Genomic DNA, 25,916 nt, shown 5'->3' on the forward strand with positions numbered 1-25,916 from the left:
ACCTCTATCTCCACTACTCAGTGTAAAGAACTTGAGTTACTCAGTGTGTATGCAGGATGGGTAAAGCAATTTAATATTGCTGTAGATGACCAGCAAATTACAACCCCTTAAAGCAAGGAAGAAACAGAAAATATGTTATGATTTAGATGTGTAATGATACTTCCACAGGCTACTGCTCTCTAAATTCTACTCATACATCAACCCTTGCTCTCGGCTTTATGTAAAGTCAAAAAAAGAAGATACTAAAAGCTGAATACATAGAGAGAAATCTCAACCCCACTGAAATCAGTGAAAAGTGTCCCACTTTCTTAAACTGAACCCATCTTCCACACCTGGTATTTGCACAGTGTGATGAGAAGTTCCTGTTCCAAATATTGAATGGGCTTAAAGTAGCACAGTCAGCCTGCTGAAACAATGGTGTACCTTATTCATAAAAATTATTACCCATCTTATTTGATGCACCTTAAGTTTTTTGGTTGGTTGGTTGGGGTTTTTTTTGTTTGGTTTTTTTTTGGCTTTTTTTGTTTTTTGTTTTTTTTTTTTTTTTCTTATGTAGTTTTCTGGCTTATTAAAAAATTAAAAAATACTAAGAGCAGTCATAGGATGAGGTCAGGCTCAGAAAGTACTTTAATATGAATATCATTATTAAAATCCCACTGCTTCAAATGAATTTTTTCATTAAGAAACCTGCTGAGATATAAAATTATCTGATTTATAAGTATGCATTAGTAGATCTGTAATGTCAGTTATCATCTCCCTGTTTAATACTTTGTTATACAATTTTATGCAGATTTAGAATATGTTTAAAAGGAAGAGAAATAGGAATTTTTTTAGCTACTATGACAATTAGGTTGCCAGACAAGGGAGTAACACTCTGAGTTAAATTTTCTGTGATTAACATAGAGTGAAATAAGATACCATAGTGTTAGTAATTGCCATTGTAAACAGTTTCATTGTTTAATTGAAATCCAGGAACTGGATACTTCAGAAATAATTTAAAGTACAGTAATATTTGTTCAGCAATATTTTTATTCATTGCAGTGCGTACTCTAGTAATAAATAAACTGAAAACTGTATATTGTCTATAAAAGAGCACAAAGATATTAACCTTACAGGTTGTACATTAGGTAAAAATCTTTTGTGGGTAAGAACAATATCTTGACTGGACTCTGAGTAGTGACAAAAAAATCGCTGGCAACTTTTATTTAGAAGTGTTGAATTGCAGAATTAGTAATTGCTGAAGTTGTAGGCCTCTTTATACAGCATGAAAGTCAGGAACCTGTCTATGGCTGCTAGAGATCTTTTCACACTGAGAACAAGTAGACAAAAAGCTTTGCTGTGCTAGTTAATTCATAATTTAAAAAAAATTTGGCAACTGACTTCATTGGAGCTCTGAATTTATCTTATTTTTGACACAATGCCTTATTTTAGATTTCATTTCCTTTGGTGAAAGTTTTCTCATTTAGTACCTGTCCTGTTTTTCTCTAAAATATAGTGCAATGGGAATGCAGACTTTGCACAGAAAACTGATTAACACCTGGTGGGTTTCTGTGTGCAAATGTATTAGAAAAGTAAAACATGATCCTTCAAACCATGACAGTTCTTTGCTGAAAACTTATTTTGCCCCATACCAACACCACTGGGGTTTCCACATCCAGTTCTAGATAAATAACACAAACTTTTCTTTATCCGACAGTGTGTAATGTCTTGGGACATTTCCTGAGGGAAAACACCCCAAAAGATCATTTTTAAAAGTCTTTCCCCTCCACACACACACAAAGAAGTGTGGTTACCTTTAAGTAAAAATTTTAATTTTGCAGAGAAAGCAAAACAAAAAGCAAAAAACAAGGGAATACCAAAACAAGTCTTAGGGCCTTTTTCTGGAAGAAAAATGCACCCATAGAGCTACTGCAGTTAGGAAAGTAAACTGTGGAGCTAGCAGGGACTCTCATTTACCTGGGAAACCAGCATCTGGCAACTGATATAAAAAGCCTAGCTCACACTTTACCTTGTGTCAGTTGCTTTTTTGGGTAAGCGCATAGTATTAGCACAGTTAGGAGAACATAAATCTCAATGTTAAATGTTATAAACCTCCCTTGCTCCCTGTGAATTTTTGGAGTTGAACTATGTAGAAGATTTTCTGTAGCTGTTAGGGCCAAGGACAATATCCAACTTTGCTCATCATTCAGGCCCCATTTCAAATCACAGAGCCATCAGAGACAGAGTACATGAGTTTGGGGTTCAGGTTCAATATCAGACATTTAGTTGGAAATGTTCTGCCCATGTACAGTTCATTTTACATCTTCCATAATAAAACTAGTCAAAAAATCTCTTCCAGTAACCCCCTCTGCTCGTTTCATAGGTATGGCTAGAGCTATTCTCATTATTTTTATATCACACCCATTTCATATTAATTTTATGCTGGAGGAACACTGAAGGAATTTTTATATTCTTCCACAGAACACCATTACTCTCTCTCTCCAGTGGGCCTGGGCTGACACATCTGAACTCTCAAGTCTCAGAGCTGTGCCATGAAAAATTGTCAGGATGGTCAAAGCCAAGGAGTGGTGGTGAATGGAATTAAATTAGTGGCCATTTACTATGGTGTTACTCAAGGTTCAGTATTGGAGGTGGTCCTGTTTAATATCTTTGTTTATGATCTGGACAAGGTCATTGAGTGCACCCTCAGACAGTTTGCACATGACACCAAGCTGGGTGGGAGTGTGGATTTGCTGGAGGGTAGGAAAGCCCTGCAGAGGGGTCTGGACAAGCTGGGTCCATGGGCTGAGGCCAATGGTGTGAGGGGCACCAAGGCCAAGTGCCGGGTCCTGCCTTTGGGTCTCACCAACCCCTGCAGCTCCAGGCTGGAGCAGAGGGGCTGGAAAGGGACAGGACTCTTTGGGAAAGGCCCTGGGGGTACTGGTGCCAGCAGCTGGACACGAACCCAGGGTGCCCAGGTGGGCAAGAGGCCAATGGCCCCTGGGCTGTCCCAGCCAGGGTGTGACACAGCCCAGGGCAGTGCCTGTCCCTGTGCTGGCACTGCTGGGGCACCTCCAGTGCTGGGGACAGCTCTGGGCCCTCAGGACAGGGGAGACACTGAGGGGCTGGAGCGTGTCCAGGGCAGGGAAGGGAGCTGGGGAAGGGGCTGGAGCCCCAGGAGGGGCTGAGGGAGCTGGAAAGGGGCTCAGCCTGGAGAAAAGGAGGCTCAGGGGGGACCTTGTGGCTCTGCACATCTCCCTGCCAGGAGGGGACAGCCGGGGGAGTCGGGCTCTGCTCCCAGGGAACAGGGATGGGAGGAGGCGCAGAAGGATGAAGAGAGATAGTTTGAAGTCATGTCAAAGGAGGCTTAGACTGGATCTTAAGGAACATTTCTCCACCGAAAGGACTGTCAATCATTGGAAAAGGCTGTCCAAAGCAGTTGTGGAGTCACCATCCCTGGGGAGGTTAGAAAGATGTGTAGATGCGACACCTGGGAACAGGTGTTGGTAGTGCACCTGGCAGTGATGAATTCAATGAACTTAGAGGTCTTTTTCAGTCATAAGGAATCAATTATTTTATGATTTTGATATAGAACTAAAATTTTATTGTCTTTTTTGTCTTACTTCATCACAGTCTTCCAAAATTATTTTAATCATCTTTCATATATTTATTGTAACAATGAACCTCATATCTGAAGAAATTATTTGGATTTGAATTAAAAAAACCCAACCAAACAAACAAACAAGAAACCTCTAAAACTATAGCAACTTCATTCTCACATATAACAGTTTTCAAGGTTTTAATAATTTTTGGTTTCCTAGGACTGGATCATTAGTAATACTTCTGGAAAATTTACAGGATAACTGCTCTCCTCCAGGTTTCCAATGCAGCCAGAGTTGTGTCATTTGGAAAAAGCATTTATACTTCTCAACTGAGAATTAAAAATCACTCGTAGGAAAATCAGAAGCGATATTAAATGGGTACTGATATTCCAATTGGACAACAGGCTCCTGTTAATCTTCTCTAAAAAGCAGATGAAACATAATTCCTCACATAAAGCTAATTCTGTGGTTTCCTGTTTCCTGTGGGCTGTAGTAGCAGATGGTATCAGCAGCATCCCTTCAGCTTTGGCTAAGATTCAGCTTTTCATTTCAATTTGTCTCTTTAATTTCAACCATGGGCACTATATACATTAGCTGCTCGAGTTAGTAAAATAATTATTGAAAAACACCATTTGTGCTGAAATTTAACATCTACCTACTGAACAAGAACTTGCAGATACTATTTTTTGATTTCTTGTCAGCAAGATTTAGAGAGAGTCCAAATGACCTTTTTTCATATGGCATGAAGGCAGATCCATGGATAGGTCTTGGAGTGTCATAGGGCATTCTTCCCTTTTAATGTTTTAGATCTCTTTTGCTGTCTGACTTTTCCAGTGTCTTTACATATGAGTTATGGACTCAGCTGGCAGTACAAAGAACTTCAGATCCTCAGCACAGCCTGGGACTGCCTTAGAACATTTTGGAGCTGGTGCTACATCTCCTCACTTGTAGAGATGGTTCTCCAAAAGGTAGAAATCTCCATCCAACAACCTTGTCAAGTATGGTTAACTAAATTTTAGGAGGTAAATATTTAGTAATTCAGTTGAGAAAGTGGTACTGGATCTGGATAATAGGGTGAAAAAGCAAATAGATGGGCAGAATTAAGATACAATGGAAAATATGGTATATAATTATATAAAAAAGTGGGCATATGAGAAATTAGCATTTTATTAATTTTTTATGTAAAGATGTGCATTGTAAAATTCTTCATATTACATTCCTAAAATGAAACGTAAATTATGAGACTGTGGAAAAAGGGAATATAACCTTAGTGGAATACCTGAATATGAGCCATAGCATAAGGATTAAACTTTGTATCTTTTAATTAATTTTATTGATCTCATGTTGAGATATTTAAGCTTGTTCATTGATGGCATCCACTCAATTTTTGTTTTTACTGATGTGATTATAATCTGAGATAGTTATTTTTTAATTCATTTTTACCTAAAAATAATCACTTTTAACAAGTAACAAGATCTCTTATTTAAATAACAGAGACCTGTTTGCTACAGAGGAAAAAAGTTCATTTTAAATTAAAAGTTCAAACTTCTCTAATTTTTATTACTTCTTTACCAGGACAGAAACAGTTTATTAGTAAAATTTTGCCTATATTCTTATGATAAACTAACACCACACAAAACTTTTATCATGAGATTACGAAGAACATTTATTACCTCAGTCATTTTAAATGTCATTAAATTTCCAGGGAAATTAAAATAACAGCAGTTTCCTTCTTGATGTAACGGCATGAACTTAGTTATGTACAACTGTCTTGTTGTAACATTCAAGCAACTGTCTTGTAAACATTTCCTAGGGTATCCCTTAGTACCTTTTGTACAGTAGAAGATTTGTGGCTGGGGAAAAAAAAATCCTACGACTTACTTTTACTGATTTTAAACCTCTTTGAAATGTAACTCTGCCCTTGATGACATTCATCAAATATTTACCAAATGTGTCCTTCCACATCATCTTAGTGTGTAAGTGATGAAACATTTAAAGGCTGCCAACAATACTATATTTAAAAGTCTGACTGCAAAATCATTACATTGCCTAGAAATGTTGCCATGATGTATTAAACCTGTGAATAGAATGTCTCTCTGTTATTTCCTAAGCAGATATTGTGGATTTTTTAGTTAAAATTTTGATTTCACATGTGCCAGGTGTCCTCTTCACACTTTAAAGTATTGGGGTGGTGCTGGGGAATGCTGTATAGGAGGATCCCTGGCACTGTGTGATTACTGACGCCTTTAATTACTTTAATGATGAGAGGCAGACAAAATTATACCCTTTAATTAATTAAATAGAATCAATTTATAGATATATAGAATAAAATATCACTATACTTAACATCCCCCTTATTATTAAGGAATATAAAAAATGTGCCTTAACATCTATCAGCATGTATCTGCTTTGTTGGATCAGAACTATATTTGTTAAATATGAATCTGTTAAGAGGATAAGGAGAGAGAGAAAGTTAGGTCAGCAGGAGGAGAGGTGATGTGCAGTGATCAACTGAGACAGTGGATGATCACTTAAAGCAGGCAGATAGATAAGAGTAAAAGGAGTTAATAAGTGAGAGGATGAAACCAAGAAAAATAAAGATTAAGCAGCATGAATAAAGTTCCTAGAGCCAAAGTCTATTAGTGTATGAAATTATCTGCTGTAGAAAATGATAGATATCCTATTTTTTGACTCACTGCACACTAGATGGGATAAGTTATTCATAAACAGACAATAGTAGGGGAAGAAAAAGCTCTATTATTAAAAGCAGAAAGGCAACAAAATACCCTTTACAAGACTTTCCAATTTTGCAATTTCCTTGGGACTACTTACCTGACTTAGTGACAGATACTGCAGAGCAATCTGTCTGTCTGAGATTTTTAATAGGTTGTTTTAATAAGCCTTTCTTGTGATTTGTGTTTCTGATACGAACAGCAATTACCCAGCCAAGTAATGAGACTCTAATGAACGTGTCTTTCCTAGATTACTTTAGAAGTTCATCAGAGAAGCTAATAGCATTGTAAAACTAAAATCTCCCTTTTTTATTCCTCTTGTCAAGACACATCTGATTGTTCTTCTAAGTGCCTTTATATAAAAGCAATGGAGAGAAAAATAAATACATACTGGTATGTATTTTATACACACTGCACATGTGTGTGATAAAAACATGGGGTTTTTTTATCTACAGTATGATATAGAACAAAGAAAATCAATTTGTTTATGTATGTTCTGATTTACATGTGTACATCAATGTATTTATTTTCACTGTAGGTTTCATGTCAAAGTGTACCTTCCCTGTGTACAGAAGGAGGTATTCCTAACATTTTGGAAATGTTAGTTATTTAGTATTTCTAAGAAAATATATTGAAGATTAAAAAATTAGAGGATGTGAACAAGATTTTGAACTACAGTTCAAAGCAGTGTCATAAAGGATGGCCCTGTACATTGAAGAAGGGAAAACTGGGGTGATTGTTTAAATCTACTTGCAGAGTCATGAGAAATCATCCTGTTTCACTGGGCTAAATAATCAACTTTTCTGTACAACCAAGAGGGTTGCAAGTCATCTAACTTGTATCTTGGAAGCATAAAAGGTTAAAGGGGAATTTTTTAAGTATTTGGCTGGCAAAAAAAGGATAGTAATACAAATTTACTTCTTTAACTGATTTAGACAAACATTTTATGATGGAATCAAACCCATCCTAAAAGGGCTGATTTCCTCTGTCTTATTACACGTAGAATCTTCTAAAACAAATTCTGCTGTTTAGATCAGAAGAATTCCACCATGAACAATAATTCCTGAAGGATGTGACTCAAAAATATTAATGGCAGTAAGTCTTAATTGAAACTATGAGAAAAGTTTGTTGTAAAGGGTAATTAATGTAGGTAGCAACCTCATGACTTCAGATGTTCAAAGTTGACCTTAATTTCTGTAACAAAATAATACTCAGAATTGTTTTACTGGAATTAGGTTTAAAAACAATTTCAATGTATAGACATTTTGAAAGGGTGATATGTTTTTTTTTGTTTGCATTATTTTCTCCAGGTGATTTTATTTACTGATTTGTTTGTTTGTTTTGGTAGATATTTGCTTCTCGCAGCGTGTGTCCTTAAAGAAGGAGGAGAAAGCACAACAGAGAGTGTTAGATCACTACTTGGAAATAATTATTTCTAAATAATCATATCTAAATGTTTCCCAGACATTTTCTTTACAGATTTTCTGTATAGTAAATTAATAGCAATGTGGTGAACTCCAGATGAATGCTTTTCCAGTTCAGAAATTCAAATTCCAGTTTCAGGCTTTAAAAGCTTTTAAGGTGTTGATTTTAAATGGTTATTCTTTTAACATCAAAGAGGAAAAATAAATGTTCAAAGAGTAGGAAGTTTTATATTCCTATAATCAATAGAAGGGCAAAAAAAACCAGGTACTGTTAATTTTTTGGTGATTTTCTTGACACTCCTAAAATAAAAATCACTGATACTTTATGTCAAGCAAGATTCAGTGAAAAATTATTAGTTCAGACCTGCCATTTTGACTAAGAACATATATCAATACTAGTAGCAAAAATTTTTTTTTTGTCCCAGAGAGACTGGAATGCAGATTCCTAGCCCAAGAACCTCAGAACTTTTCCTCTTGGAACTCAATTTCTTTCCTGCAGGTTAGAAATTACACTCCTCAAATTCAAAGCATGCAATTGGTGGGATAAACAATTCAGGAACAAACCTTGCCTTGCAAATTGATGGCTGCAGATTGCTGGTGTACAATGACAAATGGTGACTCTGCTTGGGATGTGTTTACAAGCAGAGAGAAGCAATAGACCTTTGGAAATGTCAGTGCCTTGTGTACAGCTACTTCAGTGTTTTCTACATCTCACTTTCTGTTTGACTCCTTGGAACATCATTTTGTGTAAATTCCCAAACGAAAAGACATTGTTTGGGGTTTATTCTGGCCAGCACCAGGTGGAAAACTCAGGCAAATTGTGCAGCTGAACATTGCTGCTAACTCTTCCTCAATAATCATAGCCATGAGAAAGTTATGAAACAAGCACACTTTAATTTCAGAGACATTTTTGATATGCTCCTATCCTATTCAGATTGAGGTCCCTAGGATTTTCTCTGGGACTTTTGCACATATGTTGCTGAAAAGCAGATTGTCTTCTATAACTTCTGCATTTGTGTGGTTGCTGTATTTAAGTCACTGTTCATACCTGAGCCACTGTTTTATTTAATGTAGTCAAATTAAACTGGATCTGCCAAATCCATACATCCCTGTAGTCCCTGTAGAAATGAACCGAGATGCATAACACTTGCTAGTGCAGTAAATTAACAAAATTAATGGGAGATTTCCTCTTACCTTGTGAAACCAAAAATCCATCTCTTTGTTCACACTAGATTAGTTTTACTCATTACAAGTGCCCCATCCCTAATTTTACATTCTTAAAAGATAATGAATAATTCCAAACTGTAAATTTCCAGTACAGCACTTCAGCAGGATGCTCTCTGGGATTTTGATTTCAAATACCCTAAGACTTGAAAAGTTGTTTTCATCAAATATATTAAGGTCCCTGGTTCTGCACATATTAATCCTGTGTCTTCAGATTCATGACATATTTACTTTGTAAAAACATCTCCATATAAATAAAACACATGATGATTTATTTATAAAACACATGATCACATTTATATATAAAACACATGATCACATGATCAACCTGTGCTATGGTGATTCCCATAAAAACTTCATAGCACAGGAAGCTTGAATCTTGTTGCCACTGTGGAAAAACAATTTGGCTTTTCTGTGTCCAGATACCATTGGAGCACACTGTTTGCAGCTGGAATAAAATATAAAATACGGAGCTTTTTCTGTTGCTGCAAGTTATCCTTGCAGTGACCTACTACTTTAGGTATATGGAATTGTTCCAAACAGTATGAAGAGGTAATATAGAACATGTATCTCTCTAAACAGATGACTAATTTAACTAAAATAATTTTTATTTTATTCATGGACTCACAGTGTCACCACTTAGGGCTGGTAGGGACCTCTGAAGAGGTCATGACCTATATCCATTTTCAAAGCAGAGTCAGCTGCATCAGGCTGCTCAGGGCTGTGTCCAGTTTTGAAAACTTCCAAGGACAGAGAATACACAACTTTTCTGGGTGATTTTTTTTCACTGTCTGACCACCCTCACAGTAAAGCAGCATAGAATCACTAGGGTTGAAAAAGACCTGCAACATCATCAAGTCCATTTTTTCCTGTCCTTAACTAGAAGTTCTTCAGATTCAGATAAATAAATAATGTGCTCAGCTGCAGCCAAAAGTATAAGAAACTCAATTTTTCAGTGGTCACGTTTTAAGAAGTAGAAACTTTGATAACTTTTTCCATCATTCGAGGTAATGCTGTAATTTCAATTTGATTTGGAATGATATTGCAAAGGTGACAGCATAAGAAACCTATATCTTTATGTAAAACCCATACAAAATCCTTATTGTAAAAACCAAATGGAAATTCATTCAAGTTTAGTTTCTATATTTGCGTTTGATAATAACCATGTCAGAAAAAACTTGAAAGAGAGCAATGGTTCCAATACACGTCAACACTATGAATGTATGTGTCAGAAGCATAAATATGAGTAGATCAATAGGAATCTAGCTTCAAAGGGACAAAAAGACGCATTTGTGCTATTTTATGGATGTAGAACAGCACCACAATAAAGGCTCATCCCAGAAGATCAGTAGAATAAATTTAAAACCTATTTCATTTGGAAAAAGAAAACCCCAGTAAAACTGAAAATCACAGTTCTAGTAAACTTGTAGTCTAATATATTCTGATTCAGGTCAAGATTCTTGCATATATTAACTTTTTCAATTATTTAAATAGCCCCAGAAGTGTACTTGAGTTTCTTTTTTCACAAATATTACAAGATCTATTCCCTTTTTCCTAGGGATGGATGTTGAATGAACCTTATTAAATGCTAATTATAAAAGAAAAGGGAAGAACTGAAGTATAAAAACAAAGAAAGTAATATGATTGGTTTTCAATATGTATTTCTGAGTAGACATAAGGACATTAAAAATACTTGGCAAATAAAGGCCCCTAAACTATATTTTAAAAATGTTTTTCCTTCCTTTCCCTTCCCTTCCCTTCCCTTCCCTTCCCTTCCCTTCCCTTCCCTTCCCTTCCCTTCCCTTCCCTTCCCTTCCCTTCCCTTCCCTTCCCTTCCCTTCCCTTCCCTTCCCTTCCCTTCCCTTCCCTTCCCTTCCCTTCCCTTCCCTTCCCTTCCCTTCCCTTCCCTTCCCTTCCCTTCCCTTCCCTTCCCTTCCCTTCCCTTCCCTTCCCTTCCCTTCCCTTCCCTTCCCTTCCCTTCCCTTCCCTTCCCTTCCCTTCCCTTCCCTTCCCTTCCCTTCCCTTCCCTTCCCTTCCCTTCCCTTCCCTTCCCTTCCCTTCCCTTCCCTTCCCTTCCCTTCCCTTCCCTTCCCTTCCCTTCCCTTCCCTTCCCTTCCCTTCCCTTCCCTTCCCTTCCCTTCCCTTCCCTTCCCTTCCCTTCCCTTCCCTTCCCTTCCCTTCCCTTCCCTTCCCTTCCCTTCCCTTCCCTTCCCTTCCCTTCCCTTCCCTTTTCTCTATTTTTGTTTCATTTTTTCCTCTTTTCCCTTTTGCCCTTCCCTTCCCCTTCCCTTCTGTGTTCCTCATTTACTTAATTAGATATATTTCAGCAATGTAAGCAAAAGACTCAATTTTTAGATACAATAATCTGAGAAATGCAAAGCCACTTATTTGCACCTCAATGGATAAATTTGATTTGATATTTAAGGATACAGCATTATGACATTTGTAATTTTCATGCACATTCATAAAGATAGAAATAGAGATGAACTTCAGCCTAGATTTGATAATTTCTTAGATAATTAAAATATTATATGCAATTAAGTATGAAGTCATTGTGGCTTACAAACCTGTGCAAGGGTAGCCTGGGTCCTTAAAAGAGCAGTTCAGGTGTAAGGTGAACTGACTGTTCTGTTCTTAACAAATACAGGCAGCCAGAACTGATTATGACATTAAATTACTTAAGGCCTGAAGGTTCACGGGATCAAAACAGGTCTTTGCATCCTGTATGTATTCTTGCCCAATGGTATTCTAAATAGAGGGAGTCCAGTTGAAATTTAATCTAAGTATTCTATATCTCAGAAGGTTTCTGTGGCTCAATCCATGGTCAGCTCCAAAGCAAGGGGAAACCCTTGCATGCATAAAGCTGAAATATAAGTGAAAAATGTTAAATGACATCTTCTGAAACACAGAGGAAAATGAAATAATGAAGCATATTAAAATTTAAGTACTTAAATACCAGGCGGAGGACCCAGAAATTGTAATTGGTTTTTTTTCTTCATTATCTAAGTCTTTTTTATTCAATATATTAAGTTATAGGTAATGAAACCTTTGTGAACTCTTACTTTCTTACAAAGATATAGGTACATTTTTGCTGAGGTCTTTTTATTCTTCTTTCTGCTGTATTGCAATCTTGGACAATAGATAATTTTTTTTTTAGTTCTCTGTTATCTTGCAGAGAAGGAATCGATATAATAGCATTATACCCCAAAGTGGTCCCAAATCTGTAATAAGATTCTAATGTTGTTTTTGTGCTTTCAGGTCACAGAGCTTTTTTGTAGGGGTAAATTGTCAGCATCATCTTGTGCTTTGGGGAACTCAAGTTATCTTCACTATGATTTGAAAATTACCACTAAACAAGGTAGAGGAAGCTAATTCGTGCACTCTTTTTGGATACTGTGGAAGCAATCAACAGATGCAAATTACCACATCCAACATTTTGGCAAGCCCCAAATTGCTTTTTGTTTAGTTACCTTTCCACTGCCTTGCTTTTAGGCTTCATTTTGTCTCTCTTCCTCTCTCCTCCTGAAAGAGTGTGTGTGTGTATGTAAACACGTTTGAGAAATTACATAAGATTGCATATTTCAAATAAAGAGGCTGCAAGAGTTCTTAGAGTCAATTTAATATTAGGGTATAGTCAAGTGCCTGTTTAAGACTAACAAAACCTGAATGTTTACCAGATACTCCAAATCAGAGCCTAAATGTGCACTTTTATTGATGTTCTTCATGTTGCATTTGTTTAAGAATTGTACTCATTTGAATATCAATATGAATAAATGAAATAGGTTTTTTATTATTTATATTAATAAAAAGCCTTGTGTAATTTGATTAGACATCCGGAATAAGGTTCTCACTTTGGCTTCCTATATTTCTTCAGGACAAAAATAGGGATAGACACATTCAAATCCCTGTAATCTTGCATGAAGAAACTTTTTTTTTCTTTATTTTTTGGGAGTTTTTTGTTGGTTTTTGGTTGGTTGGTTAGGTTTTTTGGGGGATTTTTAGTTTGTTTGTTTGTTTGGTTTGGTTTGTTTTTCTTTTATTTTTTTCAGATGTAGAGGAAAAGCCCTTCCCAAGTATTGTGCAAGCTCTAAGGGACTTGTAAGTACAAATGCACTGAGAGGAGAGGCAGTTTTATGGCACATAGCAGGATCTGGTGTGACTTCTGCCTACTGAAGCCTTCAAAAATATTTAGACTACACAGCCACCTCCTAACTCACCTCTGCATAATTTTCTTGGCTACCTAACACAAGTAGGTATATTAAACAGTATGATTTTAACATTGTTTTTGGCATTAGACTCGTGCAACGCCATGTCCAGGTCTGGCTTCTCAGGACAAGAGACAGGGAGGTCCTGGAGTGGGTCCAGAGGACTACAAAGATGAGGAAGGGCCTGTGAGGAAAGGGTGAGGGATCTGGGGCTGCTCAGCCTGAAGGGAGCCCCAGCTGAGAGAGAACCCCATCCCTGTCTGTCCCTGTGTGCAGGGAGGGTCAGAGCAGGGCCCAGGCTCTGCTCCGGGGGCCCAGCAATGGCACCAGAGGAGCAAGCAGGGACTAAGCCCAGGGAGTTCCACCTGGACATGAGGCAGAACTTCTGTCCTGGGCAGTGACCGAGCACTGGGACAGATTGTGCAGAGAGGGGATGGAGTTTCCCTCACTTGGGATATTCCAGAGCCCTCTGGACACAATCATATGTCCTGTCCTCTGGGATGACTCTGCTTGAGAAGGGAGGGGAGAACAGATGACACCACTGTGGTCCCTTCCAGCCCAAATCACCCTGTGTTTCTGCAAGCTTGAACTTGAGCTTTAAGCTGATATTTTTCCATCCATATCGTTTTATTCCCAATAAGCAAAGGACCTTCTGAATCATGGTATTGCTGTCTTCGTAGGAGAAATCATCAAGGTGCCATATTTTTACAACATAACATTTGTAAATTGCTTGACAGTTATTTCTCCCATTATTATTTATCATGTTTCACTCCTCATAAACTGGAAAAAAAAGGTTTATTTTCTGGTTAACAGGGTCTAACAAGAAGAGGTCTCTTGATAAATGACAGGATATGAATCAGGTTATATTGCACATTGTGAAGCATTTTGCCATAGTAAAAGTGCAACAAATAATAATTCTATCAACTTTATTGGATATTGGTTGTTCAGTCTCATGTTAAATGGATCTGGTGCAGCAACTATCAAATCTAGTATAGCTGTAAAATGCACATTCTTAAGCTTTCAGCACCTGTTTTTATAGTGTAGGTAGGGATAAGACAAAAATACTTTGTAAGACTGTACTGAGCAGGGCAAACAGCTGATAGTGCATACCAGGAGTGAGGAAAAGTGTCAGAGACTTAAAGTAAGGATGTGCTTCATAATTGCAGATACCAGATACGAGCTATCCCAGTGTCTGCAGCTCTCATCTGTCCCCTCTTCCCCAAAACAGTCCTGAGCAGCAAATAAAGCAACAAATGACTCTAAATCCACCCAAACATCTGCCACAAAAATCCAAGGCATTCTAATAAGGCACACAGAAACAATGACACATGAGAATAACAGCTCTCAATAGGATATCCATGGGAGATTTGAATGGAGTGCAAGGCTACAGGCTACTTCAGAGAGGTATTATAAAAAAAAGGACCTTTCTTTGGGGTACAGGGAAAGTTTAGCTATAGACATTTAGGGTTAGAGAATAGTCTGTGGTCTATTTTATTTATTGAGATAGATTTAGATGGGATGAGTAATTTCTCAAACAAAAAACTGTATCTAACAAACAGTCTGCATAGGACAATAAATGGTCAATGCAATTTGTTCCCTGCTTCAGGGACTGCATGATATGGTCACAGGATATTACTTTTGTGGCCATACATCAGCAATAAAATGTTGCCATTCTTGTCATTTGAAAGATTTTGATAATGGGGGTACTGCCCAGTAGATGCAATTTCATGAAGTCCTCTGCACCAGATCACCAAGCAGCCAAAGTATGTTGGCAGATATTTTACAAAACAGTTATTACTGCTGGGGAAAAATGAATTAATATTTTATCTGAAAGCTGTTTTCCCACACTTCAATGGTTGGGAAGAATTTGGGCAGGAGACTAAAGGAAGAAAATCTCCAGTATACACATCAGGAGCAACATGTACATAGCACATTATATAGAAAACTGAACAAAAATCTCGGTCTAAAAATTGTACTGTAATGCAGCCAGCATATTTATTGTCCTTTTCTGGTATCAGCTGGCTACTACTGCAGAGAAGATACTGCTGCTGGTGAAAAAGGAGAATCAATCAGTACTGCTCCTTCTGTGCGTTCCTCATTTGTGCTCCAGAGAAATGCAGGGAATATAGCCAAGACCAAAGGCAGAAGCTCAGAGAGCAAAATCAGACACGTGCACTAGAAAAACCCAAAGGGCCATATGCCAGCACAGCAACTGAACTAAAGAGATCTTAATCTCAGGCAGCACTGTTTATAGAACACAGTTACAAATTCATTTAAAGCAATGTGCAAGCAGGTGGGGCGCTCCACACGGAGTCAGGAGAACGTTTTTAAAAAAATTCTTAGCCTTCATATAGATCTTTTTCTGTGAATTAAGTGCACAGTTTTTTCTCTTTGTATCTTGTTCTTCCTCATCTTTTTTTTCTCTGGCCTCTGAGGACCATTGACCAGTCTTGAGGCTGTCTTTTAATGGAGTATGAAATCCAGCCTAACACTGGTGCAGTCTCCAGACACCACACCGATAAGAGATTTATCCATCTTCACACTGTGCTTTGATTTGGAATTGAATTGTCCGTACTTCAGTTTTCCAGTACTACTCTGGAAAATTACTTTTTTGACTTCTAGAACAGCTTCTACATCACACTGGATTGAACTAGAATGGGTCAAAAAAAAAAAAAGTTCTTTTTTAATTTCATAAAATGTCGGAACTCAAAATGTCCCTCAGACATTGTCAGAGGTTCCAGGCCTTGGTCAGAAGCATTTTAGACCCTGGCAAGCAGCTGAAAACAGCTGGGATTTTGAGTTTGAGCCATGGAATGAGTTACCAACTTTGAAGGTGGAACAAGCGGTCACAGAGGTTAGATGGTATAGTAAAAGTAACTACAAATTAGAGGGGAAAAATTTTTAGTATTGTACAGAGGGGTTTTAACACCTGTACGGGGGAGTTTTACTTTGTACAGGGGCGTCAGGAGTTCTAAGATGGAGGAAAGTGGGCCTGATCCTGTTCTTCCTCCTTCTTCTTCCTTGCCTCCATGTTCTTGGTGATGTTGGCACTCACAGATTGGTTTAGAGTAGAAAAGCACATAGATAGTAGGTATTGGGGAAAATCTGTAAACATATAATACGTAATATAGCATATAAAAGATAGCAGCAGCCCTGGGCGGGGAGAGAGATGATGGAGACACCGGACAGTGCGGGTGTCAGGAGTGTGTGTGTTTCTGCCTGCACAGCTGACCAAGGCAGCTGCAGTGGGAGAAAACAATCTTTTAGATAACTAGCAATAAAGTGCCTTGAGACTGAACAACAAGAGGCTGCGGAGCTTTTCTTTGGAAGCACAGGTTGGAGGAGAGACTTTACCACCACACGAGACCCCTGAATCAGTCCCGGGGTTCTCACAATAAAATATATATCATTATCCCAGGGATGACACTTGCAGGACACATATTACCATGAGACACTTAAAAGAGCTCAGTCTGTTTGCTTTATTAAGCAGAAGCTTGGGGGTGGTTTGGTTTCTGAGTTTCAATATCCCAGAGGAAATAGAAACATGGGTAAAATCTTACCTACATCCAGCATTGAAACAAGCAGCAATGCCTGGAAGCTGAACTAAATTTGCAGCTGAAGTCTATTTGTATTTGAGAAGAGGCTCAGCCTTTTCTGCTGCACTTGACCACTGCAGCATGACACCCAAGAAATTTCAAATCTTCTTCTGTCTTTTCAAGGTGCTGAGATGAAACTGGAGAATTGAAAGTGTAAAGTCTTTGTGTTACTCTGAAGTCAGTCTAATTAGTCAATTGTACTTTAAACCCTGAAAATATTATATATTATTATGTCCATATACAATGTGCATTTGAGACTGTTAAAGAGGAAATTACTGAAGCAGGTTACAAATTTGTTGGCACCTCCATTTAATATTTAACTAGAGGAACCCATAGGAAATATATAGGTTCAATCTGAGGTTTAATGAGTCCAAAAGACAAAAGTGTCTCAGTGGAAAGAGCTACTTACTGGGATCATTATTGTTATTGCTGCAAGCATAGTCATAGAGGTCAAAAAATTTACCACTCTTCTTTGTGGGAGAGAGGCTTTTGCTTTGAGGGAGATATCTGCAAGTCTTAGAAAGCAGCTTTACATAATGTTTAGAAACTTACTCTGACAGGCTATATAAAATTGATAATTCTGATTTTTTTTTAGCAAGCAAGCTGTAGCTTACTTTCTATAAGTACAATTGTTCATAAAACACCTTCAGAGTACTTCTTTATCTGGTAATCACAATTACTGGTAATGGGAAATGGAGTGTGATATGTTTATATGTGAGGAAAACTAAGCAGAGCCAGATATGATCTCCATTACCTCTAAAATGCTCTACTTCTCGTTTTTTTTCCCTAGAGCTGCATGCCATCAAATATCTGAAAAGGGGGTGGGGAGGACAACCAGCCTGGGAAACATAATGTATCTTAATGCATCACAAAGATTGCATCAAATAGCAAGAAAATATGATAAAGATTAAACCTTTTCAGATAAAAGACTTAATATTGCTATCTAATCATTTAATTGCATTACTTTTTTCAACAATATGCATGAGCCACACAGCCAAATAAATTCTGTCTTTTTGATGTTTGGCTGGTTGATTAGGTTTTCTGTGGGTGACTGATGACTGTCATTGATTTCAAAGTGATTCTGATGATGGTGTATGCGTGATATGAGTTTGATTTTCAAAAACACCTCTTGTTGGCTTTGCTCTTAAGTATTACAGGTCAATAACACAATTGTACTGAGTGTAAAGTTAATCACTGATGAGTAAATGAGGGGAAAAAATCCATGCACAATAGATTTTGATTTTGTTTTTTTCGGGGAATACTTAAAAACCATCTTCTATCTAGAATAGGCAGTTGAACCTGACCTTTGAAAATTAAGACCCGTCAGAGATTCACCAGTCTAACTACTTGAGATACTCAAAATAATAAATTTTGAAAGTACTGACCAAGACATGGAAAAAAAAATTTAAAAATAATGTAATACTCTGAAAATGTATATTAAATTTTGCTTCAGTAATGAGAAGGCATTGCAATTATATTCTCACAGAGCTGAACTCACCTTGCATAAATTTTAGGAAAACTACATTATTCAGAATCCATGTTATTCTGAAGAATGGCTAGACTTGATAATCATTTTAACAATCTGATGCTTTCTAGTACAAAATAAAAGAAATTGTGTTACTGAGACTATATTAGATTGTGTGGTCAATCAGTAGATTTATGGATCTCTGGGCACCATGGAACAACACTGTGTAGCAAGTACTGCCAAAGAGGTTACACTGTTTGGGTGATGGCTTTTAAATTTACCTTTCAAAAGATGTGACTCTATTTAGGCATCACAGAAACATTGGAACTCACTGAACCACCCCAAGGATACTCCAGCATAGTTTGTAGAAGTGCTGTGAAAACATCTTGACATAGAGCCTTGTACATTCCAGCCCTGACCTCATTATAGTTCCTTTATTGTCTATAATTCCTATATTCCCTAAAAAAAAAAAAAAAAAAAAAAATCCAGCTTTGCCAAATTCTGCCAGCTCAAGGTGGCTTCATTGTAGAGACTCAGATGAAATTCCAAGTTTATTCCCCTGGGTCACTCAGGCAAAATGAGGTTTGAAGAAGAAGAAAATACCCCACTACTTCACTTAGTACATGGAAGGACATCCAGCCCAAGGGATAAATATAAAGATGGGGATTCCATTAACTCCACAGATGAACAGGTGTGATATTGTACTCTGCTTCACTGTGGTGGTCCCCACTGAAGGTGGAATGCTCAATTTAATACAGCTAATTAATTTTTTTTTTTTTAAGGATCACTGTATAGGTCAAAAAATATTTCATTTCCTTCTATCTAATGCTCATTATCCAAATATGCTTTGGATACTCATAATTAGATTTGACAGGTGTTATAAGACTATCTCATACAACAGGTTGATATAAAACTTAATTTTATGTCTACAGAGTGCTCTAAACTTGAAAGGAGGTGTGTGTGCTATGCTGCATATTCTATGTGGTGTATGGAAGTGTTCTAGAACAAGAAAAATGCTATGAATTTGCTCACAACTTTTTATCATTTCAAGAACAGTCTACACATTATTAAATATACCTAAAAAAGACCCCAAAACAACCCACAAGGAGTGGAAAAATTATATATATAAATTACTTAAATCATAATTGTTGGATTTATATGTTGATTTGTTCTGCCATTTTTTACTTCATTTATTGTATAATGGAATTCAGTGTAGTATCATGAGAATGACTTTACAACTGTGTTGTCAGAGGCAGAAAAACATGGTACAGATGCTTAAGGGAGATATAAAAATGCTAATATTTTACTAATGTTAAAAAAAATTTAAAATGTCGGGATAGTAGTCGTGTTCACAGATTTTTTCTCTGCTAAAAGAGTGCTTCTCACATATATGGGGCAGTTGCAGTTTTAAACAAATAGAATTTATTTCCATGGGTTTTAGTGCTGGGAAATGTGACAGAGGTGTTTCTGACAGACTGCCCTGAGCACATATCTGATATTTCCAATTGCTGACTCTACGGTTCACCGATAGGAGATCAGAAGGCCTGGGGTTGGCAGGTGGCAATGCAAGACACACAAACCACAGGGTTGTCTTTCATGGCTTTTTTTCTTTTTTTATCCCAAATACTTTTTTTTTTTTTTCCTTTGCCCCCCCACCCTCACCTTATCACTGACTTTCAACAGTTTGGCCTCTCCAACTTCATCTGCTTCATCCCCATCTCCAAAATATGGCAAGCCTGTGCAGCCAATTCACAGAGAAGCCTGAAGGCATTGGATTATAGGAATTAAAGCTGTTCTGCTGACCAAGCCTGGGTCTTGAACCAGGCCCCCCATACCGCTGGGAGCCAAATGGAGGGCTATTCTCAGAGTGGGGTGTCTGGAGCACAGCTTTATGGCTCCTTGCCAACAAGCATTTAGTCTCTCTCAGCTCAGGATTTTCACATGGAAAGAAATGCCATTAGACTAATTTCAATCAATGTAGCTGGGAAGTTATAATCACACATTAATAAAAATAGGGACAGTCATCCACCATTTCATAAATCAGTTTTTTCTCCACTATGTTCTGCACAACCGTAACAGATGGGCTAGTTGAGATGGGCCAACAGAAACAGGTGGTTTACTGGCAAAAAAATGATGACAGCTGGATTGCACACATATAAAACCACACACACTCTTAAATTTAAGTAACATTTTAGAAGGAGAGGATTTGAGTCTGACCCCACCAGTTGGAACTGGATCTAGCCCTAAGGATATTAGACATTACCCTTCAATTTGCTGATCTTTAACTTTTTCATTAATGACCTAGGCATAGAAATGCAGGAGGGTTCTGACACAATTTGCTGATAACACAAAGTGGGAACATTTTCTATCTAGAAGAGACAGGATTATTGAAGAGGAAAAGCTGTGTGACCCAGAGGAGTGATAGAAGTGGAATTAAATGCAATTGTAAAAAGTGCAAGGCCATGTCCTTAAGGACTAATAGCGAGGCTGTTTACTATAACACATCAGTTTGGAGGCAGGAGAGAAATCTTGGATATATCAACCACATGCTGGGTGATTAGAACTACAAACATCATGAAATTATGCATAAAATAAATGCCATTTCAAGAAGCATTTGGAGTGATTTGATTATCAGGGACATGGAAGCATTGAAGGTATAAAATATACAAGTGAAAACTCAGTTAAGATTAGGTGCAGTTGTTTATTGATGATGATGGCAAGTTCAAATTGAAACAGATGCAAAGCATGTGTATCAGGTTGGTCCTATCAGAGAAAATTAGAGAAAGTTTAATTTCTTTAGTGTAGGTAAATGAAAGTGGAAGTATGATAAAAGTACACGCATATGCTGATAAGAAGTGAAGGAACATGAAGATTTGTGAGGAGGAACCATTTAAAACAAATAATAATGATGGAACAATATTTAATTGCAGCTTCCTTGCAAGGAACACATTCTGCCTAGAAGTTAGGTGAGGTTTACTGACTGCCCATGACAGTACAGAAGCTCCAGGACAGTTGTCCTGAGAAATACATGGAACACAAGCCTCTCCTCTCCTCTCCTCTCCTCTCCTCTCCTCTCCTCTCCTCTCCTCTCCTCTCCTCTCCTCTCCTCTCCTCTCCTCTCCTCTCCTCTCCTCTCCTCTCCTCTCCTCTCCTCTCCTCTCCTCTCCTCTCCTCTCCTCTCCTCTCCTCTCCTCTCCTCTCCTCTCCTCTCCTCTCCTCTCCTCTCCTCTCCTCTCCTCTCCTCTCCTCTCCTCTCCTCTCCTCTCCTCTCCTCTCCTCTCCTCTCCTCTCCTCTCCTCTCCTCTCCTCTCCTCTCCTCTCCTCTCCTCTCCTCTCCTCTCCTCTCCTCTCCTCTCCTCTCCTCTCCTCTCCTCTCCTCTCCTCTCCTCTCCTCTCCTCTCCTCTCCTCTCCTCTCCTCTCCTCTCCTCTCCTCTCCTCTCCTCTCCTCTCCTCTCCTCTCCTCTCCTCTCCTCTCCTCTCCTCTCCTCTCCTCTCCTCTCCTCTCCTCTCCTCTCCTCTCCTCTCCTCTCCTCTCCTCTCCTCTCCTCTCCTCTCCTCTCCTCTCCTCTCCTCTCCTCTCCTCTCCCTGATGGGCAGAGCTAAACATTTGTATTTTCTATGAGTAACCTTATTGATTTCACAGCACTGCATGACTCACAAATGCAGACAACACCAGCAACTGAAAAGGAAGCGAGGCAACATCAGACTCCTAATCCCTAGAAGACCAAGGAAATTGAAAACTGTTGAATCCTATTCTGGGTTAGCTGTAGTGTAATTTTCATTTAAGCAATTTACTCATCCCATAGGTACAGTTTTCTGCAGTATGCAGTGTGTCCTACCATCACATTATGGAGCCAAAGTTCAGTATATGCTCCAGAATGAAAGTAGTATCGAACAGTGGATATAGAACAATATCATTCATCTTTCACCAGCAACATCAGGAAAATATAACCACTGGTATAAATGTCAAATCTATATAGGAAAACAAGGGCAAACCAACTCTTTTAATGTGGGTAAAACTCAGTGTCCAGAGCTGTATATGATGAAAAGGTGCAGTCTGGATATAAAACAAGTTTTCTCTTGGATCATCTTACACCATATGTGCTCAAAGCTCTTCTTTCCCTACTTTCACTGTCCCCCTGTTCCCACCCCTTTTTATTTGCTATGGACAGGTATAACATCTGCTCAGGGATGGGTCACTGCTTGTTATCAGACTGTTTCTTTAGGGTGTGAACTAAGGTAAAACAAATTTTATTTTCCATTCACTTCAGTAATTTTGCTTTATTTTTTCATGCCTATATAGCAGGAGAGTTGAGTACCCTCTACTCTATTTTCTATGTCTCAGGTTGTGATGCCTTCTTTCTCATGTCGTCAAGGCCTGCCTTCCTTGATAATATGCAATCTACTTTGGATTTGCACTCTTTTTGGTTAAAAAAAAAAATAAAAAAATAAAAAAGAGGGGTTTGAAGCACCTAATCAAGTTTTTAAAGCATGATTTGTAGTTAGAAAAACAAAAACAAACGCAAAAAGGGATAAAGCAGAAATGCAGCATGTGCACATACTCAGATTGTGGTCCAAAATCTTCAATTTGTACAAACTTTCACTTGTATTTACTTACATGGGAGAGAGGTATCCCTTGTTTTGCTCATCAGTTACATTTTCATGTACATTCTTTGAGCATCCTGGAAAGAAGTGTCAGTGAGGTCAAAGTGAAGGATCTCAGCTGGTGAATGTGCACTCTGTTTACCTGAGTTCAATCGTTTAGAACTAAATCAATTATTCTGGTTTTCAGTATCTTTTGCCTTCAGAAGAAATGGATGATGTGTTTATTAAGCAGACCCTCCCAAAACACCACATCCAGGCACATGAAGGATAAGAAAGTCCCTGGAAACATCTAAAACATGGATTTACAAAAGGAAAATATTGTCTGAGAACCTGAGTTGTATGACGGTCTTCATGACCAGACAACTGACTCTGCAGATGAAAGAAGTGTATTATGTTTCCCTTCACTCTAAGAAAGTTTTCAAATCAGTCTCATACAGTGTTATTGTAGCCAAAGAAGGGTATCTGAAGTACTGTGCCTGCTTAGGGCTTTACAGCACCACAAATAACTTCACATAGTGAAGTGAGCTCAGCAAAAATCCCCAAGATGATCTTGGGGTAGAGCATAAATGAGGAACAGGAAAGGCTGAGACATCTGAGTTGTGGATTTGTTCAGCTTGATGAATTGAAGGGGATCTCATTCATCTTAGAATGAAGACAAATCCAATGGAGAAGGGCAGTGAAACGATGAGAAAATAATAAAAAAATCTTTGCAGAACAGGAAAATATTATTAATTAGGAGGGTTGGGTTTTGGGTTTTGTTTGGTTTTTTTTTTTTTCACAGGAGTAGTCCGCCAATGAAACAAACACCCAAAATGGCTGTAAGATTTCCTTCCTGAAAAAAATGAAGTTCAAAACTTGGTTGAATATTACATGAGTGATCTGTCCCAGGTAGACCCATTATTAGCAAGAGTTTGCATCAGGTGACCTACAGAGTTCTCTTCCATATGAAACTGTTCTGTGATTCTCTGGTTTCCATATATTTTTCAGCAGAAAATATTTAATTACATCTTGAAAAATATGTGTCAACCATAGCAACTGCCTCTTCTTTCTGAAACAGGGTATACATTTACTTTTCCACATCTTTTTCTCAAAAATATTATACCTAACCTATTAATATCTCTTTCAGCACACAAAACAAAACTTTAACACAGGCAATTGTAATTTTGGAAACCATTTAATAACATTGATTTCATTTCTACAGGTAAAAAAATAATGGGGTGATAACATGTCCTGAATTGCTAGTGACAGTAACTGTTAAGGCTTCAAGCACTTAGTGTTTTTCACCAGCTGTTGCTTCTAGCACCAGCAATTTTATTCCCCCAAATCTACTCTTATTTACCCATTTAAGAAAATTAGAGAAAAAGAGCCATTAGGGAAAAGTACGCAAGCTTCCTGGCAAAAAATAAAAATGTGTTGCTATCTGTCTTTGTCACTGTCACAAGTTTTCTCCACCAAGCTGCACAGTGAGGTCACACGCTGGAGGGAAGGGATGCCACACAGAGGGATCTGGACAGGCTGGACAGGTGGGACCATGTGAACCCCATGGAGTTCAGCAATGTCAAGTGCCAGGGGTAATGTAACACAGAAACACAGGCAAAGCAGAGAATGGTTTGAAAGCAGCCCTGGGGAGAAGGATTTGGGAGTGTTGGTTGATGGAAACTCCATATGACCCAGCCACGTGCAGTGGCAGCCCAGACCAACACAAACTGTGTCCTGGTCTGCATTGAAAAAAGTGTGACAGGCTTAGAGCAACCTGGTCTAGTGGAAGGTGTCTTGCTCTTCTTGCCCAGGCGATTGGAACAAGATGATTTTTTTTCAGTCCCTTCCAACCCAGACCATTCTATGATGATTCTGTGATTTCCACTCCATATCCTGAGCTCTGGTGTTGCTCAATCAGGCATGGAAGTCAACCTGCACAGGTTCCAGATTTATGTAAGAGTGACTGGGATCATCAGTGATTAAATACTGATAATATTTAATCAGTCAGATCAAGTTACTCCTGAGAAACTATATATTTCTTCCTCCCATCCTTAATACTATTCATGTTTTAATGTATTATTTGAATATACAACTTAATGTATTCTTTTCATAGTACTATTTATCATAACTTCTGTGTTATCCTTTTCCTGTCTTTCATTTTCAATATTTTTTTTCTCATTTTCACTTGTTTCTCTATGAAGGGATGCAGAAGTCGTTCACTTGGCTGGTTACAGCCCATCATTTTTTTCTTTACAAAAGAATCTGGAAAACCTTTAGAAAAGCTCATCCTGGCTTGCAGCATCTACACATTCTGAATGTTTTTCTTCACATTCTGAAAGGTGTTTTTCAACTTTTCACAGGCATTTTCAGAGCCTTTCCAGACTGAAGGCTTGGAATTAATCAGTTGCATGAAGCATAGTAAATAAATAAATAAATGTCAGAAACCATTTCTAATATGCAGAGGAGCTGAATGACTCCCTGTCCTGAAGGGACTCTTTAGAATGGTGTTTTGTCAGAATACACATTGAGGTTTTGCTGTAAGGCCAACTTTTTCTGCTGGGTATAATGGAAAGGTTCAACCTGATCCCAGCAGAATTTGCAGTGTCTGTATGTTTATGTGTGTAGATGCATATTCACACATGCTGCTGGGTAAACTGAGCTACAGCTTTATTGGTGGTGGGCTGAAAAGTCTATTACTCTGTGTAAGAATATGAGTTTATCGGTTATAATCATGATTTGGGCTCACAGGGTGCTATTAGCATAGTAGTTTTTATATATCAACAGTATCTGCATAATTGGAAAGATACAGCACAGATAGAAGAGGTTAAACAGATGCTTCTAGCAAGGAATTTCTTCCATTTTGTTTATTAAGACTCTATTTTCTCATTCTACCCTCAAGCTAGCATAATAAAGATGTAATCTGTCTTCCTCCCTGCCACCATGCTTCCACCTTCACTCTTCTGCTTCTCTCTTTGTTTATTATATCCTTTCTTTCAGGCAATGAATAATAATAAGAATTCTTGGTTTGGCTTCAGAAAAAAAAAATTCCTAGGAAAAATTCCACTCATTAATCCTCAAGCATCACCACTGCTTAAGTTTCTGTT

At 38.0% G+C, this 25,916-nt stretch overlaps 1 protein-coding gene across 3 annotated transcripts in view; it reads left to right on the top strand.

Annotated features, from left to right (window-relative positions):
* Positions 1 to 25,916, top strand: part of RIT2 (Ras like without CAAX 2) — a 217,809-nt gene that overhangs the window by 134,585 nt on the left and 57,308 nt on the right. The window contains exon 5 of one of the 3 annotated variants that reach the window (XM_072922767.1): positions 1 to 9,032. This exon is cut by the window's left edge and continues 36,906 nt beyond it. The exons of the other annotated variants lie outside the window; for them this stretch is intronic. The gene's annotated coding sequence lies outside the window, so the exon portion shown is untranslated. Of the gene's footprint in view, positions 9,033 to 25,916 lie in introns of those variants that run through there. 3 annotated transcript variants of the gene reach the window in all.

This window comes from Taeniopygia guttata, chromosome Z, assembly GCF_048771995.1.
Source record: "Taeniopygia guttata chromosome Z, bTaeGut7.mat, whole genome shotgun sequence".
NCBI classification, from domain to species: domain Eukaryota; kingdom Metazoa; phylum Chordata; class Aves; order Passeriformes; family Estrildidae; genus Taeniopygia; species Taeniopygia guttata.